This window comes from Elephas maximus, chromosome X, assembly GCF_024166365.1.
Source record: "Elephas maximus indicus isolate mEleMax1 chromosome X, mEleMax1 primary haplotype, whole genome shotgun sequence".
Taxonomy (NCBI): Eukaryota; Metazoa; Chordata; class Mammalia; order Proboscidea; family Elephantidae; genus Elephas; species Elephas maximus.
In genome coordinates, this window is record NC_064846.1 from 162399499 (window position 1) to 162414471 (window position 14973).

Sequence of the window (14973 nt, forward strand, 5' to 3'; positions counted from 1 at the left end):
TTTGTAACACATATTTTTGGAGGACACAATTCAATCTATAACATTCCACCCTTTGTCCCCCCGCAAAATTCATGTCTTTGTCACATACAAAACACATTCAACCCATCACATCATCCCAAAAGTCTTAAATCAACCCCAAGTCCAAAATCTCATCTTCTGAATCATCTAAATCAAATATGGGTGAGACTTTAGGCGTATTCCATCCTGGGGCAAAATTCCTCTTCAAAGACAACCTATGAAATCTAGAACACAGGTTATCTCCTTCCAAAATACAATGGTGGAATAAGCACAAGGTAGACATTTCCATTACAAATGGAAGAAACTGGGAGGAAAGAAGGGATCATGGGCACCCAACAAGTCCAAAACCCAGCAGAACAATTTACATTAGCTCTCAAGATTTGAAACCAATTCTGTTTTCTGAGGCCATCTGAAAAATGGCCCTACCCTCCAGACTCTGAGTGTTGGCCATGCCCTCTGGATTCTGGGTGGAAGCCCCTCAGCCCTGGGCTTTGGCTCCACCTTCCAGGCCCACCAGGATGGCAATTCTTCTCCCTTGGCTTTGAGCGGCTCCATTCTCCTAGTCCAACTGAGTGATGACCCCACCCTCTCAGCCCTGGCAGGCCCCATTCTTCCACCCCTTGAGCACAGCGGCCCTGTGGCCTCAGCTTTGGGTGGTGGCCCCTTCCCCCAGCACACCTCAACGGTAGCCCCACACTCTGAAAACAAGTTGGTGAAGATCAGACTCTTTGAAACCTGGGAGGCTGTGGCCCCGCACTTTGAACCCAAGAAGGCTCTGCTTCCTGTGCTCCTTCCAACAGTTCTGCTGATCTCTGAGCTGCTCCAGGGATGGTCCTTTTCTTATCTTGGAGGACAACAGGTGTAGCTCCTTTGGCCTGTTTCCTGCCTGTAGAATTCCAAGAGGCAGACAGCTTTCTTTCCTTTTATTCTTTCTCTGTCCCCTTCAGTCTAAGCTGATGGGTTTTCTGCTGTGGTAGTTGGTTAGATCCATCAGTCACAGGCTTCATCTCTTTAACAAAAGATTGTGTAGCCACATCCTTGGCAAAAACTCTAGGACATGTGTCCTTAGTTTGTACAACAGAATTTTCCAAATCCTTAAGTTTTGTTTTCATTTAGCACAGTTCATTTTTAAGACCTATCTCTTTCCTCTCACATTTTACTATAAGCAGCAAGGAGAAACCCCACGGCCCCTTTAAGATCTTGCTTAGAAATCTCCTCAGCCAGATGCCCAAGCTCATTACTTACAAGTTCTACCTTCCACCAAACATTTGAACATAATTCAGACAAGTTCTTTGCCACTGCATGGAAAGCATTGTTCTTCCTCCATTGTCCAGTCACAAGTTCATAATTTTCTTTTAAAGTCTCACCAAGAGCACATTTAAGGTCCACATTTCTAGCCACATTCTGTTGCTGGCACCACATGTATTCTCTAAGATGACGGAGACTTTCTATAGCTCTCTTCACTTCCTTCTGAGCCCTCATGAGAATTGCCTTTGATGTCCATAAGTCTACCAACAGTCTCTTCAAAGCAATCTAGACTTTCACTATTAGGCATCTTAAAAATCTTCCAGCCTCTACCCATTACCCAATTCCAAAACCACTTGACATTTTAGGTATCTGTTAGAGCAGCACTCCCACTTCTCGGTACCAAATTGTGTTATTTATCTAGTGCTGCTCTAACAGAAATATCCCAAATGGGTGGCTTTAACAAAAAAAAAATTATTTTCTCGAAGTTTAGGAGGCTGTCCCACTGCCATCAAGTCGATTCTGACCCATAGTGACCCAATAAGACAGAGCAGAACTGCCCCATAGGATTTCCAAGGCTGTAAATCTTTACAGAAGCAGGCTGGCTGCCACATCTTTCTCCCATGGAGCTGCTGGTTGTTTTGAACTATCAACCTTTCAGTTAGCAGCCAAGCACTTTAACCACTGTGCCACCAGGGCTCGTAGAAGTCCATATTCAGAGTATCAGTTCTAGGGGAAGGCTTTCTCTCTTCGTCGGCTCTGGAGAAAGGTCTTTGTCTCTTCAGTTTCTGCTTCCTGGTTCCTTGATGGTCTCCATGTGTCTTGGCATCTATCTTACCCTCTCTCTGATCTTTTTTTTTTTTTTTTTAATAATTTTTTATTGTGCTTTAAGTGAAAGTTTACAAATCAAGTCAGTCTGTCACATGTAGGCTTATATACACCTTACTACATACTCCCATTTACTCTCCCCCTAATGAGTCAGCCCGCTCCCTTCTTCCAGTCTCTCCTTTGTGACCCTTTTGCCAGTTTCTAACCCTCTCTACCCTCCCATCTCCCCTCCAGACAGGAGAGGCCAACACAGTCTCAAGTGTCCACCTGATACAAGTAGCTCACTCTTCATCAGCATCTCTCTCCAGCCCATTGTCCAGTCCCTTCCATGACTGATGAGTAGTCTTCGGGAATGGTTCCTGTCCTGGGCCAACAGAAGGTTTGGGGACCACGACCGCCGGGATTCCTCTAGTCTCAGTCAGACCATTAAGTCTGGTCTTTTTATGAGAATTTGGGGTCTGCATCCCACTGTTCTCCTGCTCCCTCAGGAGTTCTCTGTTGTGTTCCCTGTCAGGGCAGTCATCAGTTGTGGCCGGGCACCATCTAGTTCTTCTGGTCTCAGGATGATGTAAGTCTCTAGTTCATGTGGCCCTTTCTGTCTTGGGCTCACAGTTATCGTGTGACCTTGGTATTCTTCATTCTCCTTTGATCCAGGTAGGTTGAGACCAATTGATGCATCTTAGATGGCCGCTTGTTAACATTTAAGACCCCAGACACCACACTTGTAAGTGGGATGCAGAATGTTATCATAATAGAGTTTATTATGCCAATTGACTTAGAAGTCCCCTTAAGCCATAGTCCCCAAACCCCCACCCTTGCTCCGCTGACCTTTGAAGCATTCAGTTTATCCCGGAAACTTCTTTGTTTTTGATCCAGTTCAGTTGAGCTGACCTTCCCTGTATTGAGTATTGTCCTTCCCTTCACCTAAAGTAGTTCTTATCTACTAACTAATCAGTAAATAACCCTCTCCCACCCCCCCCTCCCCCCTCTCGTAACCACAAAAGAATGTGTTCTTCTCAGTTTATACTATTTCTCAAGAACTTATAATAGTGGTCTTATACAGTATTTATCCTTTTGCATCTGACTAATTTCGCTCAGCATAATGCCTTCCAGGTTCCTCCATGTTATGAAATGTTTCACAGATTCGTCACTGTTCTTTATCGATGCATAGTATTCCATTGTGTGAATGTACCATAATTTATTTAACCATTCATCTATTGATGGACACCTTGGTTGCTTCCAGCTTTTTGCTATTGTAAACAGTGCTGCAATAAAATCTGTTCGTGTAAAGGCTCTTATTTCTCTAGGGTATATTCCGAGGAGTGGGATTTCTGGGTTGTATGGTAGTTCTATTTCTAACTTTTTAAGAAAACGCCAAATCGTTTTCCAAAGTGGTTGTACCATTTTACATTCCCACCAGCAGTGTGTAAGAGTTTCAATCTCTCCGCAGCCCCTCCAACATGTATTATTTTGTGTTTTTTGGACTAATGCCAGCCTTATTGGAGTGAGATGGAATCTCACCGTGGTTTTAATTTGCATTTCTCTAATGGCTAATGATCGAGAGCATTTTCTCATGCGTCTGTTAGCTGCCTGAATATCTTCTTTAGTGAAGTGTGTGTTCATATCCTTTGCCCACTTTTTGATTGGGTTGTTTGTCTTTTTGTGGTTGAGTTTTAACAGAATCATATAGATTTTAGAGATCAGGCGCTGGTCGGAGATGTCATACCTGAAAAATTTTTTCCCAATCTGTAGGTGGTCTTTTTACTCTTTTGGTGAAGTCTTTAGATGAGCATAGGTGTTTGATTTTTAGGAGCTCCCAGTTATCTGGCTTCTCTTCGTCATTTTTAGTAATGTTTTGTATTCTGTTTATGCCTTGTTTTAGAGCTCCTAACATTGTCCCTATTTTTTCTTCAATGATCTTTATCGTCTTAAAAAATATGGAATGCTTCACGAATTTGCATGTCATCCTTGTGTAGGGGCCATGCTAATCTTCTCTGTATCGTTCCAATTTTAGTATATGTGCTGCTGAAGCGAGCACACTCTCTGATCTTTTGCTTGCTTGTTTAATCTTTTTTATATCTCAAAAGAGATTGACTTAAGACACTCCCTACACTAATCATCCTGTATCATTAACATAACAAAGACAACTCATTCCCAAATGGGTTTATAACAACAAGAATAGAAGTTAGGATTTACAACATATATTTTGGGGAGACAAAATTCAATCCATAACACCAATTATAATGTACAATTTTCATACAGTAAAATTCACCCTTTTTAGGTATACAGTTTGATGAGTTTTTAACAAATTTATGCAGTCATATACCCACCACTACAATCAAGATCTAAAATAACTCCATCCCACCCCGAGAAAGTTCCCTCATGTTCCTTTGCATTCAATCCTTCCCTCCACCCCCAGCCTCTGGCAACCACTGATCTGATTTCTATCCAAATAGTTTTGCCTTGTCCAGAATGTCACCTAATTGGCAGTGTTCAGCCTTTTGTGTCTGGCTTTTTCCTCTTAGTGTAATGCTTTTGAGAGTCATCCATGTCATTCCATTATATCACTAGTTCGTTCATTTCGTTGCTAAGTCACTACAATTTGTACATCCAGTCATCAGTTGGTGAACATTTGGGTTGTTTCCAGTGTTAGCAATTATAAACAAAGCTGCCATAAATATTTGTGGACATATTTCACTTCTCTTGAGTGGGATTGATAGGTGGAATGATGAGTGCGGGTTTAACATCAAGAGAATCTGCCAAAACTGTTTTCGCCCACCAGCAATGTATAAGACTTTCAATTCCTCCCCATCCGTGTCAGCACTTGGTATTGTAGAATTTTTAATTTTAGCCATTCTAGTAGGTGTGTATTGGTATCTCATTGTGGTTTTAATTTTCATTTCTCTAGTAACTAATAAAGGAGCCCTGGTGGCACGGTTAAGTGCTTGGCTGTTGACCAAAAGGTCGGTGGTCCAAATTCACCAGCTGCTCCACAGAAGAAAGATATGGCAGTCTGCTTCCATAAAGATTACAGCCTTGGAAACCCTATGGAGCAATTCTATTCTGTCCTATAGGGTCGCTATTAGTTGGAATCAACTCGAAAGCAACGGGTCTTAATAATTAACAACACTGACCATCTTTTCATGTGTTTATTTGCCATTTGTATTTCTTATTTTGTGAAATGTGTATTCAGATCTTTTGCCCACATCTTTAATTGTCTTATTATTGTTGAGTTGTAAGAGCTCTTTATATATTTAGGATATAAGTCCTTCAAGAGATATGTACTTTGTAAATATGTTCTCCCAGAGTGTGACTTGTTCTTTCATTTCTTAACAGTGTCTTTCAAGGATCAGACATTTTAAATTTTTTAAAAAAATTTATTGTTCTTTAAGTGAAATTTTACAAATTAAGTCAGTCTCTCATACGAAAATTTATATAAAATACACCTTGCTATATACTCCTAATTGCTCTCCCCCTAATGAGACAGCCCGCTCCTTCTCTCCACTCTCTTTTTGTGTCCATTCCACCAGCTTCAAACCCCCTCTGCCCTCTTATCTCCCCTCCAGATAGGAGATGCCAACATAGTCTCATGTGTCTACTGGATCCAAGAAGCTCATTCTTCACCAGTATCTTTTTCTATCCCATGGTCCAGTCCAATCCACGTCTGAAGAGTTGACTTTGGGAATGGTTCCTGTCCTGGGCCATCAGAAGGTCTGGGGGTCATGACCACTGGGGTGCATCTAGTCTCAGTCAGACCATTAAGTCTGGTCTTTTTATGAGAATTTGGGGTCTGCATCCCACTGCTCTCCTGCTCCCTCAGGGGTTCTCTGTTGTGTTCCCTGTCAGGGCAGTCATCGGTTGTAGCTGGGCACCATCTAGTTCTTCTGGTCTCAGGCTGATGTAGTCTCTGGTTTATGTGGCCCTTTCTGTCTCTTGGGCTTGCACTTACTTTGTGTCCTTGGTGTTCTTCATGCTCCTTTGCTCCAGGTGGGTTGAGACCAATTGATGCATCTTAGATGGCTGCTTGCCAGCATTTAAGACCCCAGACGCCGTTCTCTAAAGTGGGATGCAGGATGTTTTCTTAATAGATTTTATTATGCCAATTGACTTAGATGTCCCCTGAAACCATGATCCGCAAACCCCCGCCGCTGCTATGCTGGCCTTTGAAGCATTCAGTTTATTCAGGAAACTTCTTTGCTTTTGGTTTAGTCCAGCTGTGCTGACCTCACCTGTACTGTGTGTCAGACATTTTAAATTTTGATGAAGTCTAATTTACCAATTTTTTCTTTCGTGGTTTGTGTTTTTTGTGTCCTATTGAAGAATGCTTTGCCTATCCAAAATCCCAAAGATTTCCTTTTATGTTTTCTTCTATAATTTTTATAGTTTTAACTCTTATATTTTAGTTTACATTTCAAATTAATTTTTACATACAAGGTAAGGCTTGAAATTCATGGGTTTTTTTGTTTGTTTGTTTTACATATGGTTACCCAGTAATTCCAGAACCATTCATTGAAAAGAATATCCTGTTCATATTGAATTACCTTGGCACCTCTCTCAAAAATTAATTGACCATATATGCAATGGACTATTTTGTTCCATCAATTTATATGTCTATACTTATGTCAATACCACACTGTCTTGATTACTGTAACTGTAAAAGAAGTCTTGTAATATGTTTGTCAGAGTCCTCCAATTTTGTCCCTTTTTTTTTTCTCCTCCAAAATTATTTTGGCTGGTCTAGTTCCTTTAATTTTCCAAATAAATTTTAGAGTCAGCTTGTCAGTTTCTACAAAAAAGACTTCAGGATTTTCACTGTGATCGCTTTGAATCTACAGATAATTTTGGAAGAATCAGCATGCTAATAATCTTGAGTCTTCTGGTCCATGAATATGATATATCATGAAAGAAAAAAATAAGATTCTATCTTAAGACACTGTTACTCGGAGTTTTTTTTATTATACGCAGTCAAGCTTAATGCTAACCAATACAGAGGTATTCACAACTCTTCATGAATACAACAGATATTTGATTAAAATAAACAGATGGAGGTGCTCAAAAAAAAAAAGAATGGGGACATGTCAAAAGAACACAGGAGCCAACCTGAAAGAGTTCCCAATGGCCAAAGCTTAAACAACTTGAGTAACAAAATGAATAATAATTGTATTGGATTATAACCCAAAGAATAAAATAAATATCCATAAATCCATACTGATTGTCTTTGGCTGGGTTCTCTAGAGAAGCAAAACCAGTAAAGCATATAAATATATATAGAGAGAGATTTATATCAAAGAACAGGAAACCCTGGTAGCATAGTGGTTAAGAGTTTGGCTGCTAACCAAAAGGTCAGCAATTAGAATCCCCCAGGCACTCCTTGGAAACCCTATGAGGCAGTTCTACTCTGTTCTATAGGGTCGCTATGAGTTAGAATTGACTTGATGGAAATGAGTTTGGTTTTTGGTTTATATCAAAGAAATAGCTCACGGGATTGTAGAGGCTGGAACATTCCAAGTCTGTGGATTAGGATAGAGGCTTATCCTGATTCATGTAGCTGCAGGAGCTGGCGAACCCAAGATTGGCAGGTGGGAAAGCAAGGTTCTTGCTCACAGGCTGTGAATATTGACGAATCCCAAGATTGGCAGGCAAGACCACAAGGCTTCTCCTGATTCACATAGCTTTGGGGGCTGGTGAAACCAAGATCAGCAGGTTGGAAAGCAGGGCTCTTGCTCACAGGCTGTGAAGATTGACAAACCCCAAGATAGGCAGATAAGCTGATAGCTCAAGTCCTAAGAACCAGAGGTCAGATGAACAGGAGGCAGCCATAGGATTCAGAATGAGCAAAAAGCCAGAATGTCTGCTTATATTTGGATGTAGGCCACACGCCCCAAAAAAACTCCCTTTCAACTGGCTGGCTACTCACAGCAGATCTCATCATGGGAGTGATTACATATAAACACTGAGAAACATGGCCCAGCCAAGTTGACACACAATTTTAACCATCACACTGATATAAATGGTTGTATAAATAAACAGGGAAGAAGAGAAAAATACTCCTTTCAGGAGAATTTCAATTAATAAATGAAGAAGAAATTAGGGAAATAGAAAATCTTCTTTAGAACATCACAACAATAACTGCTGTAGACAAATCCACTAATATGGATGCACATCTCAAAATTTATCAACTTGTACACTTTAGATATGTATAATTTACTGTACATCAACTTGTACACTTTAGATATGTATAATTTACTGTACACCAACTATACTTTAATAAAGCTGAAAATGTGTTAATTTTATTGCATTTTATCTTCCATTGAAATGTTAACAATTTGGTGCATTCACTCAAATAGAGAAGGTGAACTTCTATAGGCAAAAGAACTGTTCTAATACCCATAGTTCAGGTATCAGAGCACATTCAAGGGCATATCAGAGCATATAGCTGGTTCTGGGAGTGCCCTACCTATACGTCCTCATCCATACTACTTCAACCCATGACTGGCCATGTTCCAAGAGCCAGCACATGTATTTACCTGAGGGCTTTCTCTGGCTGCTGGAGCCCACTTTGACTGCCCATATGTCAGGCCGGAAGTGTCAAGGAATTAATGCCCCCAGAGGAGCTGCCCTCCAATAGTGACTGATAGGAGTTGACTGGTATATAAACATCCCAGTTCTCTCACCCTTTAGGTGGAGTAACTTTGAAATGCATGTTCTACACTGTTCCCCAGAGTTCCAAAACAGGGTTATGCTCTCCAGTTGGGACAGTGCTAACAGACTTGATAACGTATCCTTTATTGGTTGCCTTCCCATCCTTGTCTCACTTCCTCACCTCCCTACTGGCATTTTCTTTACTTCCAAATAAACTACTTGCACTTGAATCCTTGTTTCAAGGCTGGCTTCTTGGGGAATCCAAACTAAGACAAAGATGTAGTGTGCACCTTCTGGGAATAGATGAGCATCTCTTAGAAGAAAATTGCTGAGGAACATACTTCCCTCAAATTGAAAACTACCAATAATTTCAGGAATCCAAACACTTGTTTTTTTAGGCTATAAATATGCTTTAGAATTACTGTCTATAAAACCAGTGTAATTAAACATAAGCAATAATATATGCAACTGGCTTAGAGTTGATCTGTTTCTCGCCATTTCTGATGGGTAATTCAGGCCATCTCAGCCATGACTCAGTTTATTCTCAGTTTAACAGGCCGAATCTGGTATGTATTTATCTATTTGTCACTGTTCAGCAACCCTTCACCCCTGGCAATTTTGGTTTTCTTTTTTTTCTATCCCTTACTTGTTTGTTTTCATATCTGAGAAGAAAGGGGGAGAGCAAGCTCACTGCAGAAAGCTACAGTTTTATAAGGCAATTACTTATCCTAATGAGAGGGGCTGCTGAGCTCAAGGCTTGAACACAATGTGTGGACAATGAACAATTTCTATCACACATTAACATGGCAATTAAAACCCACAGAAAATCTAGATATTGGAAATGAAATGGTTCTGGAAATAGCAGTATCTGACATGATTACTTATCACCTTTGAGGAGAGAGTGTTGGCAGACTGAAAAAACTGCTCCAATTCTTTACCTTTCCCTGTATCCACACTCCCTTTGTCACATAACTTTGTCATGCTCTTCCGCTCTGTCTCTGGCCTCAGCATATGGCTTGCTTTAGGACAATGGGATGTAGGTGAACGTGACACAAGCAGAGACTTGCGAGGACCTTGCATGATTGGACTGGCTTGCTCTTGCCCTCTGCCATCACTATGAGAACATGCTAGGACGGCCTGCTGAAGGATGAGAGACACACGAAGCAGAGCTCTGTCACCCCACTCATTCTAGCTAAAGCCATCTCGAACCAGCTGAGAGTCAGCTGACGACCAAATATGTGAGTGAGCCCAGGTAAGACCAGATGTATTGCCCGGCTGAGCCCAGCTTAAGTTACCAATCCACAGACACATTAGCTAAATGGAATATTTTAAGCCGAGTTTGAGAGTGGTTTGTTACATAACATTTTTATGGAAATAGATAATTAAAATAGTAAGGGTCACAGTGACCCTGTCAGACAGAGCAGAACTGCTCCATAGGGTTTCCAAGGCTGTAAATCTTTATGGAAGCAAACTGCCACCTCTTTCTTCTGTGGAGAGGCTGGGGGGTTTGAACCACCAACCTTTTAGTTAACAGCAGAGCACTTAGCCACTGCACTACCAGGGTTCCTTTTCTTGAGGGCAATAAGGCCCAAAATTCACATGAAAATGGATAAATTCAGCATGTCATCTGAGTACTTGTAATTATCTAGATATGTGATGGATTTTAAAACATCCAGATCAGAGATTCCAAACTGGTGGCCCACCATACTCATCTAGTCTTGAGACGTGTCCCTGTGGAATGCTGAAAGTACAATTTCTTGTCTTCTTTTAAGTCAGAAAGAGTGAGTGTGTCCGTATTAGAAAGCTTACCGTTATTCACTTAAACTTCTTTCACTGCTATCAGTTGGATGTAAAATCTAAAGCCAAGTAGGGTCGGGACAGCTTGACAGGGTTCAGACAAAGAAACAGAACCACTAGGAATAATGCAGAATAAGAGGTTTGACCTTAAGCAATTGTAGAAACTGGTAAGGCAGTTTCAGTTTGGTTGCTTCTTCTGCATCTGGTGCTGAGCCTGAAGTCAGGATTAAAAGGTAGGCGTGAAGTAGGGGAGAGCAGGGGCAACTGTGACCTGCAAGGAACAAGCTGGAACACGTGTTGACCTTACCCATCTCTAAATCTCTAACCTTGCTGCTGTGGTGACCTGCAGGAGAATCTGGCCATGAAGCCACACATGCACCTGGTCCAGGATTTGGGGAAGCTGAAGGAAGAGATCCCACAAGAACCGGAACTGCAGGCCTGGCTGCTGCGCCACCAATAAGGTGCACCTGAAGATCCACAAAAACGGGTGCAAATTATAACAGGGCTTGATCTACATTTATGGCTACCGCATCACCCCCACCTGCCAAATCTCCTACAAAGTTCCCCTGTGGTCAACCCTAACTAGACACATAGGGAAAGGAACTCTGGGAAATGTAGTACCAGCTTCGTCAAGTTGACACATTACAAAGGCACCACATCCTAACCCTTATTTGAACAAGTGAAAACTTGGGCGGAAATCAGGAAGCCAGCTATTATATCTTAAGCTTTAAATTTCTAGATGAAAACGAGTCATCTCTTTCATTCTGTGGGTCTCAGGAAGCTTTTGACTGCGAATGAGTCAAACTGGCTTAAAGGTAGGGAAGCTTATTATCTCATGTAATAAATTCAAAGATAGTGTGGTTTCAGAGTATGCTAATTAATGGCTCAACAACCTCATCTAGGATCCACGTTCTTTCCATTTTTTGTGTGACATTCTTAGAGTGTTGGCTTTGTCCTCGGGCTTGTCTCTTTCTGGGCACAAGGTGATCAAATCAGTTTCAACCGTCACATCCCCACGCAGAGACATCCAAAAGTGTCTACTTTTTAAATGTGAGGAAACCTTTCCCAGAAGTGTCCCTCACAGATCTCTCTTGACATCCCATTGGCCAGAATTGGTCGCATGCCTACCCTAAACCAATCATTGGCAAGAGGAATAGAATTATAATAATTTAGCTTCCTAGGCTATGATTGGAATAATGGGCTCAAACATAGCAACAATTGTGAGGATGGCACAGGAACAGGCAATGTTCCGTTCCGTTATACATAAGGTCGCTATGAGTTTGAGATGACTCGATGGCACCAATAGGCTATGATTATCTTCACATACTTTTTTTCTTACTTTGCTTATCATATATGCTCCAAAATGCAATGATTAAGTCAAAAGCCATGAATAGCACCACAGCTCTAATTTCAAAAAAAGTAAACCTAAATTGGCCCTCTATTGACATCATTTTTCTTCCTGAAGCCATCACTGGAGTGTTTAGTACTAAGTCAATAAGTGAGTGAATGATTTAGCCTCCCATGACCCATCCTGGAACCAAACCGGGTTTCTATTAGCAAGGAGGAATAGAAGAGATAGGTGGGCACTGGTTGCTTGGGGTCTATTCATTCACTGGACATTTCCTTTGCATCGGCAAATATATCAAGACCACTAGATATGACAGCTCCACAAATAACACTTAGGGAACAGGGAAGAATTTCTCCATGGCCCAGAGACAGAAAGTGTGACCCTCTTGTGAGCTCTAGATGGAAGCTTTCAAATGGACATATGAGAGAATAGACACATGGGAGAGCTATTTCTACCTTTTGATGTCATTGTTAGGAATGAGCTGGTTGGAACTGCTACAGCCACCTGCTGATCAGAAGGAGACCAGCCTGAGGAATAACATACAACCTCCTAAAGATGGCAGAGCAAAAAGATGGAAGGAACTTGGGTTCTAGATGGGGTCGTCAAGCCACTTAATCTGCCACAAAACCAGTCTTTCTTGGGACTTTTTATTTTGTGAGATAATAAATTCCCTTATTAAGGAGTCACCTCTACTGATGGTATGTTTTGCCAAATGTTTTTATGCTTTATCATTTATTTCTATCTGTTGCCTGAAAGCTGCCTAAATAAAATGCCTAGCTTCTGAAAATTTCCCTGAGCAATTCCAGATACTTCTGTAATCATTTTCAAGCACTATGGCTTTTAAAAACACTGTTCTACTTACCTACAGACAGCAAACACACTCCCTCCCTGCTGTTATAGAAGCCAAGCCTTGTGAAGCTAACCATTTGCAAAACCTAACCATTCTAGACTTCGCAGAAATGAATACTGGATCAGGACAGAACACAGGTACATTCTGTCCACATCTTACCTGCAGTTCAAAGACACTCGAGATTCTACAGTCAGAAGGAACCTGACCTTCAAGAGAATGGATCTCCCTTTTTAGTCCCAAACTGACTTCAATTAATTTCCGTGTTTCACTATATACTATTGGGAGCCTCTTCCCACTGTCACCACCACATGTAGGTGTGTGTAAACATATGTGTGTATACACACACACACACACACATCCTCACAGTAGTAGGTGCCCAGAGAAATGTTTATCTTGAAAATCACTCAGAAATCACAATGCTACAATTCCCTCAATACAATTCTGCCTCAGCCTCTCTCCACCTCACCTCCCAAACAAGCTGCCTTAGTAGAAGTGAAAAGGAAGGTAGAGAGGCAACTTGTCACTTCCTGCCCTGCCATCGCTGGAGCCATGAAGGAGGTTGAAATCCTCAGGGAGACTCAAGCCAAGGTTGTCAGGAGTCAGCAGCCACGTCTGCCATTCAACAGGAGGCCAGGCAGGTTCTCCTCTGTCTTCTCCAAGGCATTTTGTATGAAGGGCTCCATCAATGGCTGCTGATTGAAGTTTTGTGTCAAGCGTGTAAATCACAACTACCACTGATGCAATTCTGTACAGCTGACAAAATGTTTCCATGTGCATCATGTCATTCAACTGGGGTTATGATTCCTCAAGGTGGCTCTTCTCCTCATTCCCATTTTATGATAAGGAAGCCAAGGAGAAGTTAGGAGGAGTGACTTTCACAGAGCGACACAGCCCAGAACTGGCAGCCTTCTGACTCCAGATCTCTCTTCCATTCTGAGGCCCAGCTGCCAGTACCCAGCCCTCAGGGTGCTCCTCTGAAGAACTTAGAAGTATTCAGTGGATCCCACACCACCCCCAGACCCACAATCCGGGCCTTCTGATGCTTCCTTTCCTAACCTCATTGTCACACACCATCGGTCTGCAAGTGTGCTAAGAAAGGCGGCTTTCATGGCCCTGCTCATGAACTGGGGAGTAAATAATGACCCGGCAGGACGGATGGAGACAAGAGCAGAATCTCATCTAGAAACTCACTAGAAGCACCCAATGTACCTCTGTGACCTTTTTTTTATTTTTCAAAAGGCAGTCTTTCATTAGAACCATGGCTGCTCACAGAGGTCAGAAAGGGCCTTCTATCTTTTGGCCTTTTCTCTAGGCTTCCTACCCCAATCCCAGGAAGAGGAGGAAATTCCTGGTGGACGCCATAATGTTGGACGTTGAACAAGGACTTTGTATTAGTTTTCTATCGCTCCCATAATAACTTACCATAATCTTAGTGGCTTCAAACGACATCGGCGTATTATCTCACGGTTCTGAAGGTCAGAAGCCTGTACAACGTGGCTCATCTGAGTCTTCAAAGTTTCACAAAAACAAAATTAAGGTGTTGGCAGGAGTGAGTTTCCTTCTAGAGGCTCTGGGGAAGATCTGCTTCCATGCTCATTCAAATTGTTGGTAGAATTCAATTCCTTGTGACTATAGGGCTGAAGTCCTCATTTCCTTGCCAGCTGTCAGCTACAGCCTCTCTTGCTCCTGTGAAAACCACTCCCCCCAACAAACTTTTTTGAGATACACTCTTCTCTATTTTTGGCTTTTACCAAGATACTGAGGGACAATGTTCTTAAGATTTCTGGAGGTCTCCTGGTTTGATTGAGGGGATCTGTGATTCATACCCTTAACCTCTTCAAAGTCCATCTTAAAGTCCTTCCAATGCCTCGAATCTCTGACTTCATCTTCTGCTTTTAAGAGCTCATGTGGTTACATTGGGCCTGATTACATTGGGAGCATCAGACAGCCTGGAATGTGGGTCCGGGGGTGGTGTGGGAGTCACTGAACACTCCAGGATAATCTCCTTATTTTAAGGTCAGCTGATTGGTAACCTTAATAACATCTGCAAAGCTCCTTTTTCCATGTAACATAACATAACCACAGGAGTAATACCAGAGGGTGGAGATCATGGGGACCAAAATTCTGCTTACCAGTCTATTCTCTGGTCGCCCCCAGGATTTAAGTCCACCCCAAACACAAAATATATTCACCTCATCCCAAGGTCCCCAAAGGTCTCATTCCATTACCGCATCAATTCAAAGTC

General features: G+C 41.9%; 1 non-coding gene across 1 annotated transcript; it reads right to left on the reverse strand.

The window, feature by feature from the left end:
* Positions 1-4022: 4022 nt before the first annotated feature.
* LOC126069787 (U6 spliceosomal RNA) lies at positions 4023-4129 on the reverse strand. Its single transcript, XR_007516056.1, has one exon. It is a non-coding gene; the product is annotated as a U6 spliceosomal RNA (small nuclear RNA).
* Positions 4130-14973: the final 10844 nt, after the last annotated feature.